Below are 14,341 nucleotides of genomic sequence, written 5' to 3' on the forward strand. Positions count from 1 at the left end.
ATGGCTTCAAGATTATGTGACTTAAAAAAAAAAAAAAAAATACAGAAAAGATGTGATGATGTAAAAAAAAAAAAAAAAAAAGACATGATGAATGTTCATTGTTAAAAAAATTGTCATGTTTGTTTATGATGTGATCTTCATACAGTCTGCTTAAGTTTACAAGGTTTACACACTTTTGCTTACCGATATTGACAGTATAGTTCCTTACGTTATTGCTTACCTCTGATAAATATTTACCTCTAATCTGGTAATGAATATTGAAATGTATGTTTTCTACAAGCTCATACTTACCGAAGAGTTATTGCGTATTTTAGATTAATGCTACTGTTGTGTCCTATGCTAACAAAAAGGGAATATGTGGTGTCGTGTAATACACTCCCCTTCCTGCGGTGTCACTGTATACTTATGCGCAGCCTTGTACTTGTGCTAGAGAACTACCGAAGAAGAGGTTGAGTAAACACTCTATGACTGTACCGTCCGTGCCTGTCTCTGAATCCGACCGCAACCCGACTACATACACAACATGCATCTCTACTGAACTTAAACTAGGAACTTGCAGATATTGCGGACAGATGATTGTCACCTACCACATGGTCATTCATCTGACAAATAAGACGACTAGGAGGCCTGATGGACTGGCGGACCCTAAGACCATAACGGTTAGGTTGAGCACAAATAACCTGAGCTTGAAGGTCTGGGGCAGTCAAGTCTAAACAGTCAGTATCAGGGGAGTCTGCGTCCAGATGGTCAGTGTTCAATGGGGTCTCGTCTGGGAGACCCATACCCAAAGGGATCATGTTTTCAGAGCACTGTGATGGGCTTTCCGTATTGTCACTTGAAGTATGGTCAACATCTTGTTCGGGGATGTGCTGACTTCCTCGGCTGGATGTATCAACACTGCGAGAGTCGGACTGGGCATCAGATCTGCTGTCTAGTGAGTTATCCTCTACCTCTGGATGAACTTGCTCTTCACCTGCCTGTATCACCCAGTTTACTGTACGGACATCACTGTCTTCAACCGCGTCAGGTAAATCAGGGCATACATCACTTCCATGCATAGCAGCGTCAGACTCAAAACTCACTTCTACTCCATTGCATACGAATAACCTACTCCTCTTGTCGGTTGAAAATAGTTTGTGTAATATAGTGTAACAATCTGTGAAGCCCTTTGAGACTCTTCGTGATTTAGGGCTATACAAATAAAAATGACTTGACTTGACTTGACTTTTATATTTTAATTTACTCATTATTATATCATCATATAATTATACCTATTTTATAGTTATTCAAAATAATTATAGTATTATCATATATTTTTTTCAAATTGTTGTTTTATTTTTGCTTTTGGCATGTTCCAAATAGAAGTTTCATTCGTCCTGTTAAAATCGGTTTGAGCAAATCGCTCTCTTTCCACTGAAAAATGCCATCCTCCTAGTTCTGTTGTTACACAGGAACCGCCTTTCTAGTATAAAAGTAATGGTCAGCCATTATGATTGCACACATTGTAGGTATACAGCCATTGACCTATAATTTTCCAATATTAATGAACATTTTTTCAAATTGTTGTTTTATTTTTACTTTTTTCATGTTCCAAATAGAAGTTTCATTCATCCTGTTAAAATCGGTTTGAGCAAATCGCTCTCTTTCCACTGAAAAATGCCATCCTCCTAGTTCTGTTGTTACACAGGAACCGCCTTTCTAGTATAAAAGTAATGGTCAGCCATTATGATTGCACACATTGTAGGTATACAGCCATTGACCTATAATTTTCCAATATTAATGAACATTTTTTCAAATTGTTGTTTTATTTTTACTTTTTTCATGTTCCAAATAGAAGTTTCATTCATCCTGTTAAAAATCAGTTTGAGCAAATCGGCCTCTTTCCACTGGAAAATTCCATTCTATTAGTTCCGTTTTTACTCAGGGACCGCCTTTCTAGTATAAAAGTAATGGTCAGCCATTATTATTGCAAACTTTCTTCTTATACAGCCATTGACCTTTCTAATTATTATTGAACATTTTGTAATAAAAGCATTGATATGATTATTATCATTTTATAGTTATTTGATACATAGAAAATGAAAACAGTTTTTGATAATCAATTTGATGAAGTCACCTTTACATAAAGACGCGCAGTGCTTGTTTTAACCACCCGAAATGATCTTTAACTCATTCACTGCCAAGGACGACAAAACCCGTCAAGATCATTTTCAAGTAAACAGGCAGCAAATCATTTTCAGTTGATTTTCTCTTCCTCAAACACTCGGAAATAAATCAAGCGCTGTTTGTTGTGCGCTCTTTGTTTGCCCTTCTTGTTTTCTGGGATTTCTGAAGCGATCCCTAATCAGCTCCGAGATAACCCCTACACCCCCCCTTCCCCCAAGGATGCTCTTCCCTAGCACTTATGCCAAAACGACGACTGCAAATGGTAATGCGGGAAGCGGGAATATGTTCTGTAATCGTGCCGGTTTTGCTGTTTTCTGTTCATTATTTTTTTTGCAAATGGTGGGATATTCGGTTCGATGAGGTCCGCCTGATTATAAGCCGCACCCGTTAGTATATGTACTCATTCAATGCCAGCCGGTTCCTCCCAAAAGGAAGATGCAAGCCAATTGTTTCCATTTTTAAAGGCCTACAGATTATGTTGTTCTGTAGCTACAGTATATACATCTAGGACAGGGGTTTCCAACGTGGTGCCCGCGGACGACAGAGTGCCCCCCAAGGACAATTGAGGTGCCCGCGGATCTGTTCTGAAAATAGCTCACCAGTGCTAAGTAAATTAATATTTTCTAGTAGTCTAACACCATTTCTAATCATTTACCTGGTATCATAGTAACAACATAGTAATAACATGACAATGTGTTATTTTAGAAATTCAAATAAATACATTGCAGTTCACGGGCTTTATGGACCAAAGAAATCTCTTCAAGTATTGATGATTATTTTGAAGCAATTAATTAAGAGAATAGAATAAGAATCTATTAGGGTATTAAACAAACATACTTATATTATTCATATTTATTTTACAGGAAATACAACAAAGTAAATTCCAATTTATGGGTTTTATAAAGCGAATGAGCGAAAGTGTGTATAAGTCGCACCCATTACTTTTGTGAAGGGAAAAACCTTTTGGTCGTTATCGATTTGCAGGTCGACTCTTACATAACAGATTGTGTACCGTAAATTCTGGTCTATAAGGCGCATATGCTTTATTGGTCGCACCGATTACATTTGTAAAGAAAAAAAAAAACATAACTGGACCTCATATATAAAATGATACCTAAAGAATTTTGATTTTATTGACTCTCCTAGAATCAATCTACCAATCGTTTCGAGTGTATGATATTTACTCTGAGATAGAAAAAAAGAAAAACAAGACGGGAAAATAACCAAGTCTTTGAAGCACGACAATCATTTGGGGGAGGAACGAGAAACAAAGCGCTAGCGTAAAATAGACAATTAGCGAGAGGGCTTCAGTGCCTAGTAAAAGTATTGCCCCCCCATGAAGTTTTTGTGCCACATTTAAGGCTTCAAACTTAAGCTAAAAAACTGAAAACATTTTCTAAAAATTAAAGTATGAGACACAATCGGGAAGTAGAAACCAAGTTAGATAGATAGATAGATAGATAGATAGATAGAGAGATAGAGAGAGAGAGAGAGAGAGAGAGAGAGAGAGAGAGAGAGAGAGAGAGAGAGAGAGAGAGAGAGAGAGAGAGAGAGAGAGAGAGAGAGAGAGAGAGAGAGAGAGAGAGAAAGATACTTTATTCATCCCGTAGGGAAATTCACATTTCCAGCAGTATCCTCATGTTAAAAATAAAATAAAATAAAATAAGAGATATGGAATACAATAATACCCAATAAAACATGTAGAATCTAAACCATTTAAATAATCTTCCAAAAACAGACACTGTCATAAAAATAAGGCAAAACATGCAAATTACTTCAACATTTTGTATTATATTTACAACGACAAAATTAGTGCTTAAAACAACTGCAAACTTATCAAGTCCCGGTCGTCCCTATAAACCCTTAAGTCAAGTCAAGTCATTTTTATTTGTATAACTCTTAATCACAAATAGTCTCAAAGGGCTGCACAGGTCATTATACAGACTATTATTACATCATTCCCTGATCTGGAACCAACATGAGGGCAAGGAAAAACTCAAAAACCTCAACATGAGGAAAATGAAGAAACCTTGAGAAGGGAAAGCACATGTAGCATCCCCCTTTCAGGATTACCAGACAGCAAAGAATGTTGCAATCACGAATAATACAGAGATATTGTCCACAAAAAGTATTTAACCCAGACAATCAGAAAACTAATCAGATAAGCGACCAAGAGACCCATGATCACATAAGATGAACTGCAGACATACATAGCTGAGGTGGAACAATCTTGTGCATAAGACAACTATTTGTCATACTCTGCATAATTCTGCCTTTAATGGGAGAGTGGCAAGAAGAAAGCCCCTTCTGATATAATTATATAAAAAGGCCACATGAGTGTCAATTAACAAGTGAACAAGGTGCTCCGGTCAGATGAGACCAAAAGTGGAACTTATTGGGCTGAATGCAAAGCCTTTGGCATGACAGTAACACTTCACCGTGCCCACTGTCACACATTGCGGTGGCAGCATCATGCTGTGGGGTTGCATTTATTTAGCATGGACTAGTAAAATTGTTGGAGTTGATGGGAAGATGGATGGAGCCATATACAGGACCATTTTGGCAGAAAATGTATTGGAGTCTGCAAGAGACTTGAGAATGGGACGCAGGTTCCCCTTCCAAAAGAACGATGACTCTTAACATCAAGCAAAATCTAATTTAATTGAAAACTAACAATATGAAGTTATTTTTCCGGCCAAGGCAAAGTCCAGACCTCAATATGGAAAGATCTGATAAATGCTGTGCACAAGGATCACCATCAAACTTTAAGGAACTTGAGCTGTTTTGTAAGGTAGAACGGGAAAATGGAGTAGTTCAAGATGTGCAAAGATTATACAGACATACCTAAAATGACTTGTGGCTGTGCTTCCAACAGAAGATTTTACAATGTATTAACAATGAATTAACTTTGGGGCCGTTAGTTTTGCAAAGTCAAATATTGAATAAATTTGGTTTATTTTCATGATTGTGTCTCATGTGTTGTCGTGCTTAAAAAAGATTTAATTTTTATCTCAAAGTTTAAAGCCTGGTAATATGTCCAGAGGTTCATTTGCAAGACACTGTAAACAGAAACTCCTAGAACATTGTTTCCACATCTCTAACCACCTCTACAGCCTACGCTAGCAGCAAAACACTCATTAGAGCCAACCTACCAAGACTGGGCTTTAATTTGTGGCCGATCTCGGTCGTCGTGCTCGGTTTGTTTTGTCCGGAAAAGCATAATTGTCTCAGAGAAAAGCGCTAAACGAGCGCACTGTAAAAACAAACAAGCCTTATGATGTTTGTAAGGTTTGTCAGCACGCGCTAACGGGACGCAATCAAGGCAGCCAGATGCTAACCTTTACACCGATTTATTAAGCCACACGCCATTTGCAGATGGAGCTTGCTCGGTGGCCAAGAAAACCAAAATGTTAAAGCCCGGGGGGCACGGCCGTGACATTTTTGGAAGAAAATGGCACAGAATAAGAACACGAACACGGTTCGGTGTTTCCATAAACTGCTACATTTTAGTCACAGAATGCTTAGTCCAATTTAGGGATCAAGTAGAGTGTTAGCTGTACATACCCAACCAAAAACTGGCCCGAAATACGGGCTTCGGGCTTAAAATGCTGGGCTTCTCTCTCTCTCTGTTTTTTTGGGGCGGGTTCGGTTTGTATACCTGTGATTCGGGTCAGGTCGGGCTGAATTCCTTAGGCCCGATCTTACTTTTAGGTGGACAGTATACCCCCTGGTTACAGCATCCCTTGCTTACGATGTTCAAATGTTACGATGTTAAATCCAATGTTTTTTCATCCCCTCATTACAGCATTTTTCCCACCGTACAACGTCGACAATTAATTTCTTTTGCCTGCCCAAGAACACAGACCTCCAATGTTTTTGCCTAAGATTATGCAAGTCTGCAATTGTTCTAAATCATAAGAAATATTTGTCTGCTGTTAGTTTTGGTTATAACATTATAAAAATGCGAATGTGCTATTAGCTGAACTCTCCCACGATGCCTTTTGCATCATTCGGTTCAGAAGCTCTTGTGCCTTGTAAGCAATGATACTAAAGGGAGAAGCAAAATATGATAACCATGGAAACAAAGCTTGTGTTAATCCAAAAATATTAAGAAGGCACACAAATTCTGATGATTTTGGATATGACTTTGTGAAACTGCTATTAATCAATGTCGTATTGGTTTGGTCAAGACATCTTTAAAATCCCAATATGCTATTGGTTGAACTCACTCCCACAATGCCGTTCTCTTTATTAAGTTCAAAATCTGGGTGCTTTGTGTCGACAGTACCGCACTTTCTTTGTACTGTATTTATTAGCTATAAGTCCCAAGGCTTGCAGCGATGCTAAAGGGAGAAGCAAAACTATGATAACCATGGGAAAAAAGCTTGTGATTATCAAGAAATATGAAGATGGCACACAAAACGCTAGGTCACATATGAAGAAAATAAAATGTCATTTTGTCTTTAAATGTATATTCATTAATAATTTGATCAGAGTCACACATTACACATAAGTAATTCTTACTATATACTGTATTTTGTTTTTTACCGGGGTTTGGAACTAATTACCATCGTTTTTTTTGTTTTTTTTTTGTAATTTCACAATGCACCCCAGAATTGATTAATGTTGTATCCTGGGGGTCTAAACGTATCTAAAGTGTAGATGTTTTTATTCACAATATTGTATTTTCGTTTTGTATTCATTCGTTATGGGTCCCAAAGCTTGCAGTGATGCTAAAGGGAGAAGCAAAAATGTGATAACCATGGAAACCATGCTTCTAGAGAATTACAGCAATGGTTGCCTTTGCTAGCAAACATAGCTGGAGCCATTTGAACATTTTAGTTAATCTTTATATATTTTTTTTTTCTTTGCTTCTTTTCTTTGCCTTTTTTACCTATTAAACAGAGAAAAATTACAAATTTGATTTTGCCACGTTCCAAACTTTTTTCAAATTGCAATTAAATAATCGTATTAAAATTGTTTGAATTTGAAACCACTGTGTCCTCGCCCCTCTGCATCCACCCGCAACTCCATTCTACCATGTCACACTAAAGTAAATCAAATCTATTTTTTCCCTTATATTTATGTTATATCATCATATGTACACACATAAAGTAAGTTTTCATTATTATTGGCGAATGAGCAAAGGTGTCTATCCCGTGCTATACAGCAAAGTCGTATCCCAGTGTCTCTTGTATAATCGAATGAAGCTAAGCTAACAGTAAGCTTCATTGGCACAACGTTACCTATTTTTCATATTATTTTTCCTCACAAACTTAGTTGTGGACGAATCGGTTTTTGTCCTTCTATTTTGATCCAACTCTCCCAACATCATCGAGTGATTCGCCTCCCGCAACCCCAAACACCAAGCCAAAAAAGACAGAAGCCTGACCCGGGACACAAGCCGGCTCAGTCGCTTTGCATAGAATCCAATTTTCCGGCTCTTGTCGGGCGTCCCCCTCCCATTTATCAGGCGTCTCCAGTCGCCCCGAGCGAAGCTCCGTGTTGTTTTCAGTTAACGGCCGCGGCAACATTTCTGCGATTGTCGACAGACGGGAACTTTCGTACCATCGGCGAGAAGCTCCCACTTGTCTTTATCGCTTCTCTAATTCACTGTGTCCTTCACGTTCTACTTACTCACTTGCGGGGGCCGGGGGCCGTTTGTTATTCCGCCGGGGTAGAGTGCCCCCGCCCGCTCCCCCGGACGACTCTTGCCCCGTCCTGGATCTCATAACCAAGTCGTAATGAAGCCGTCGGGAGGGCGAATGAAGAATGTCATCATGAGTTTGCTTCAAATTGTCGCTATCTTTCGTTTTTGTCTTGAGCAGGGGTTTCAAACTCGAGGCCCGCTGGCCAGGTCGGGCCCGCCCGCGAGACAACACCGAAAGAAGTGCAAGACAAAAATGAGCTGCTGTTTTAAATTAGTCCACTTGATGTCGCCAAATGCAGGCTAAGCCACTCGCAAAGCAACCGGAGTTGGAATTTCTTTCTCTTTTCTCTCTCTCTCTCTCTCTCTCTCTCTTTCTCTCCCTATCCCTCTCTCTCTCTCTCTGTTTTTTTCTATCCCTCTTTGTCTTTCTCTCTTTCTTTTTAGTCTCTTTTCCTCTTAGTTTATTTCCCATTTCTCTGTCTCTCTGTTTCTTTCTATCTCTTTTTTTCTCTTGTCCCTCACTCTCTTTTTCTCTTCTCTCTTACATTCGCTAACTCTCTTACTTTTCTTTTCTCCTCTTCTCTTTTCTCTTTCTCTTTCTCTATCCATCTGTTTCTTTCTATTTCTTTTTTTACTTTCTTTCTGTTTTCATCCCTCCCTTTCTTTTTCCCTTTTTTTCATTTCGCTCTCTCTCTCCCCCTCTCTTTTTCTCTCTCTTTTTTTCTTGTTCTCTATCCTTCTCTCAATTGTTTTCTCTCTCTCTCCGCTTTAGTTCTCTTTCATTTTCTCATTTGTTTTTTACTCCTTTCTTTCTCTCTCTCGTTCACTCTCTTGTTGGTTTTCTCTCTCTCATTTTCATTCACTTTTTTCCATCTATTTGTTACCATTCATTCCCAATGAAATGAACAGCAACTCTGCGGTTGAAGTCCATTATCCGGGTCGACGTTTGCAGCGAGTGGGGTCCAGCAGAGCGCATGTTAAAAATAAGGGATGGGGCACTTTGTGGCTTTATAGGGCTTTTGCAAGGGGTCCTGTTCCTGGTCATTTTTATTATTAAATGTTTTTTTGAATTTAGTTTCAGAGGTAACACTCCATGTCAGTTCTTCTTTTCAGTTGTATTCTTTCCACCAAAACGCGAACCATAATAGTGTGACTGCTATCCATTATCCCCAGTCCTACGTTTTTGCGAGCTGGGAATAAGGCACCTTCGTCAAAAGTTCTGGCTCGCTTAAAATAAAATGGACAGTTTTGGCCCCGATCCATTAACCCCGATCAACTGTTGCTGAAAGCAGTGGCCGACATCCTATTTTTTCATTTTCGGTTTTGGCCCCTGAAGCATGCAATTGTTGTCTGCCTAGAATGAAGTGCACTGTTTTGGCCACAAATCATTATCACCAGTCCCCTGCGGGGTTAGAGAGACCAAATTTGTGTTATGCGTGAGAGCTCTTTTTCTGTTCATTCTCCTCTACCATGAAGAGCAACAGTGCAGGTGTGATTCATTATCCCCAGTCGAATATTGCTGCTAGCGGATGTTAAAAATTGTCAGGCTATCTTGCTGAATTTTGCATATCGCACTGGTCTACATTAACCGTGATAAACGAGAGTTTACAGTAGCACTAATCCATGTATCACATATTCATATATAGTTTTAGTGTTTGGTTTTATTTTTTAATTTCATCAGTTTTTTTTCCGCTTCGGTCCAACGTGCGGTCCGTCATATCACAAAAACTTGATTGCTTTTGTCTTTTGGAGAAGAGAGACTCATGCCGCCGGTGATCGCCGGGGGCGGCCATATCATTCATGCATTGCTGACACCGGCCGTGGACGAGATGCGTGCCGACGAGGCAGAAAACGCACGGCGGCCGCCACGGACGTCGAAACGCGAGCTCGAGTTCCATCAAGTGAAACAAAAACAAGTTGACAACCTGTATGTATTTATAGCGGCCGACCACGTCAGAGTCCACCCGCGGCCGGAGACTCTCGGCCATTTACTCGGGTTCATTAAGCTCACGCTTGTCCTCTCCTATCGTCTCCTTCCGTCCGAGGGGGACAGATCGGCATGCCGAGTCCTGAAAAGTGACGACGGAGGAGACGGGAATAGCGTGCAGAAGACAATTCGCTAACAAATTGCAAATTAACTCTTTAAGATTCGCTTTATTTGCTATGACGGTATCTACGTATCTACAAAACCCGGGATACGGCTTGAATATGTTCTTATGTGTGGATTGCACGGTGAGATTTGCCGTATAGCAGAGGATAGAAAGCTGTGCCAATTAATTTAGGAGCAGAGGTTTAATTAAGACACAGCATCTGGATTTCTGCCAAGTGCTCTTAATGTCAACGTGAAGGAATTCAATGAAGCGCAGGTAAATGATGGGAGTAACTAAGAACTCCTTCAGCAGCCAAATGGTTCGTCCTCTAATTAGCAAGACAAAACAATGGGTGAACAAGATTCCCACTGTCCTTATGGATAAAGAATGCGATCTTGGCAAAAATCTCCGGGGAAATGTCTGAGAAAAGTAACAAATTGTGCCGCAATTAAGGACACTCGTTTGTGTACTGTGTCCACAGCCGTCAATCTTATTCAATTAGTGCAGCGGTCAGGAGTGCAACGAATATATTCTCATCATAAAACTCTATGTCCTGACTTAAAATCACAAGGCCGCACCATCACAATAGCCTATACACATGCAGAGCCATGCAACTGATCTTAAGCCCTCCCATCCTTTGTACACATGATATAGTGATAGAGAGGAAACCAAATATTAATACAACTAAATCATTTGTGATTGATGTTGTATAGTGGGGAAAATGCGCTAGTGAGGGTCAAGAAAAAAAAAGCATGTTTTTTACACCGTAAAGTGAAAATGTCGCTGTATCGCAGGGGGCTACTGTATGTTTGAGCTCCAGTTATGTCGAAACTTTAGTGTCCAGGAAATTCCAGTCCTAAAACATGACAAAAAACAGACGTTCCATTCCATTCCTACCGTTTTGTCACAAAACCAGTTACTTCCTAAATAATGTGTACCCTATAAACCAGAATTTTAATGCAGAAGAATCCCAGGATACAACATCCCTGCCTTACCACATTGCTTTAATTTGATTCCAACATCTCCTCCTCTTCCCTGCTTCCACCTGCTACTCCAGTGTAACGGCTCAAGTCACGTTACACCTTTCATACAAGAAGTGAGAGTCCAAGCACGCCTCAAGCCCAAAATGTCAATCATTAGTTTTGGGTAAGGGCCGGGCTTCTATCCTGCTGACTCGTTAAAAAGATTTTCCACTCATCGTTATTCTTTGGTTTTTTCTTTCTGTGTGTTGCGCGGTGAAGGATGTGTGAGTGAGGCACTCTGCGCTGCGTGAGAGGGGGATTGGATCTTACATAAAGAAAAGAAACAAAGAACAATGACGGATGGAATTTTGTTTTAAAATCAGAGAGAGAAGCTCGGCCAGGCCCTCACCAAAAAAATCTAAATATTTGGGTCTTCTTTGGGCTCGGTCCTTCAAATCAAGTTAATTGGTTGGGCTTGGGCTGGGTCGGGCTTTAATACCTGCGGGCCTGGGTCAAGTTGGGATTGATTTTTATAGGCCTTACCTCTAATTTATGACCATTATACATGAGCAGTACTTATTATCTCGCTACTACTGGAATTTATGGTAAAAAATGGGTTCATATGTTGAAAGTTTAAATTCTTGAAATAAAAATGTTAACACTTTAAATTACATATGTATATGTGCACTAAATGGGGCAGCTTAGAATTTCATTGACACTATATGTAATGACAACCAAGGAGTTTTATTCTATTCTAAAGAAAGTTCTTTTTAGCCTCACAATAGGAAAAGAAGGCTTGGACGTCCATTTTGGTCCCCAGAAATCTGCCCTGAGATTCGTACTCTGAGTTTGTCAACTTTTCTCACCAGCGAGACAAGTTTTTGTCACGGAGACGCCACAAGACACCATCGTCTCAGAAGTCAACTTTTCTAGATCAGAGCAAATGTCGCGTCTGGTGTATGACGGATCAATCGATTGGGGGGCCCGGGGCCCCCGAGCTGGAGGAGAGATGAAATAGCGTTTGAACTCTGATGGCTTCTCTTTGATACACTTGACACTCGAAAAGTGACGTGAGGAGACAAAGATGTTAACAGGAGAGAATTTACCAAGGCTAAGACGGAGCAAGGACAAAATACAGATGCTGCCCTACTTACAAACGTTCGTAAGTTGAATTTGTTCGTAAGTTGCTTCAGTGTTATATTTTGCATGTTTAAGGTTTGTATAAGTAACCAGTATTGTTTTGTACCAAAAAATGAACATTTCTTAAAATAATATGCTCTATAAAGATAATAAAAGTAAATTTAACTTACTTTTGGAATATGCGCTTAAAGATCCAGGCGACAGTCAGATTCTTGTTTGTTGTTTCTTAATTAAACAAAAGACTGCCCATATTTTAGCTCTTATGTTTACACGGTCATAGCATCAAACCTTTTTTGTCTCTTTTAGTTATTCAGTTTTCTTTTTTGTTTTACTATCGAGCTATTTTGCGCCAGCTTAATACTATGGTGCAATTAAAAGATTCCTATGACATTTTGTTGCAAAGAAAAATGCTAAAATTAGCGATTTAGTTCAATGCATAGGTATCGGATACCAGCACACCCAAAAAGATGAAATAAACAAATGACTCCTCCCTATTTCAGCTATTATGGAATTGTTTATCATTGGTCATAAATCTTGCATCGACCATTTTTTGGACTCTTTTAGTCGCTTTTTTAATTTCTTTTGGGCAAATTTGCGTGGGCTTATTGCTGTGGTGACGCATTCAGGGCCCCGTGGAGTCGTTCGTCACTTCACAAATTTATGTCATTAGGGAATGGGCCCCAATTAGAATATCTTCATTGGAGTGTAATTTCTCTTCTTTAATGACATTTCAGGGCCAAAAATAAATCTAAGATTAGCTAAATTTAGCCATGTTACGACCTTCTTCTCAACCGCATCAAGCTTTCTTATTCCACTGTCATTTCAACAGAAATGGCTCGCCTCTTCTTTACACTTTAAACCAGCCATATTTAATGAATGCACAAGTTATTTAACAGTCAAAGTTCATAGCGTGCTAGAGATACAGTGCAGCGTGTATACGCACAAACTAGGGAGAGGAAGTGGATTTCTTCCTCGGTGTGGATGCTGGGTGAACTCTCACAGCGCCACACAGTTGCGGAAAGAAGCACTACAGTACTGTCCTGTACTCTGGGAAAAGGTGCACGCAATACAAAATCTAACTTATCGAATTTCAGAATTAGCTTAATCACGCACTTACCTAGGCAGAGGAGCCAAATGAAGTGATGATCCGGATGTGGAGCTTTTTATGCAGTCCTCGTCTTGGGTCTCACACTATCCAAATTGGACGTGTCATTTTTGACGAAACAATATTTCAAACATATTTTTTAGAGTGAAATAAGATGACTTTAATCAAAAAAATTAAAATGTGTTTAAATTTGAATCTGCAGTCTCCCCACCCCAATGTATCCACCTGCTACTCCACTCTACCAGCTCAGGTCCTGTCACACCAAAGGTCCATAAAATATCATGAAATTAAATGATCTGCATTTACACAGCGCTTTTCAAGTCAAAACTTCCCAAAGCGCTTTACAGTGTGCTTCACATTTCCCAATGGCGGCCGTGCAGCCATGTAAGGCGCTAACCTGCTTATTGGGGGTATTAGGGGTTCAGTGTCTTACCCAAGGACACTTTGACATGTAACACGGAGGAGCCGGGATTCGAACTGCGATCTCTTGATCCCAAGATGAGCACTCTACCTCCTGAGCCACTGCCGCCCGCTCATTAGATCTTTTAAAATCGAAAAACAAATGTCATAGCTTTTTTTCCATTTCTTTCTCACTCTTTCTTTCTTTCTCTCTTTTGCTCCTTATCATTTTTTTTTGTCTTTTTTTTCTCACTCTCTCACTCTCTTACTCATGCTCTTTTTCTGTCATTTTTTGTTCTCTCATTCATTTAACAATCTCTTTATCTCTTTCTCTCTCTTTAACTCTTTCTTTATCTCGCTCACTCTCTCTCTCTCACTCACGCTTTCTGTCTCTCTCTCTCCCTCTATTTCTTTCACTTTTTCTCTGTTTTTCTCTCTTTCTCGCTCTCTTACTCTGTGTCCCTTGTTTTCTCTCTTTTTATCCCTTTCTGTTTCCCTTTGTCTCAGTCTTTCTCTCGTTCTCTTAAATCTACTAGTCCGGCCCCTGTGAGATTTTTTTCTTCTAGCACGTGGGCCCTGCCTAAAATGAGTTTTGACACTCCTTGTTTAAAAGGTCATTTGTTACTCCCCAATGTTCTGAATCGATTTTCTTAAATCAGAAGACGTCTTCAGCTCTGAATAAAGAATGGAAATCTCTCCTTGGCCTCATTAGTCCAGACGTGATCTTTAGGCGAGGACGACGCAAAATAATACAAAGCCCTCTGCGGGAGTTTGTTAGCGTAACCACGGAGATTTAACATGGAACGAAACAATTCCCTCTGAATACGGA

The sequence above is a fragment of the Urocampus carinirostris genome, chromosome 14, assembly GCF_059441175.1.
Source record: "Urocampus carinirostris isolate Australia breed hairy pipefish chromosome 14, RoL_Ucar_1.0, whole genome shotgun sequence".
NCBI lineage: Eukaryota > Metazoa > Chordata > Actinopteri > Syngnathiformes > Syngnathidae > Urocampus > Urocampus carinirostris.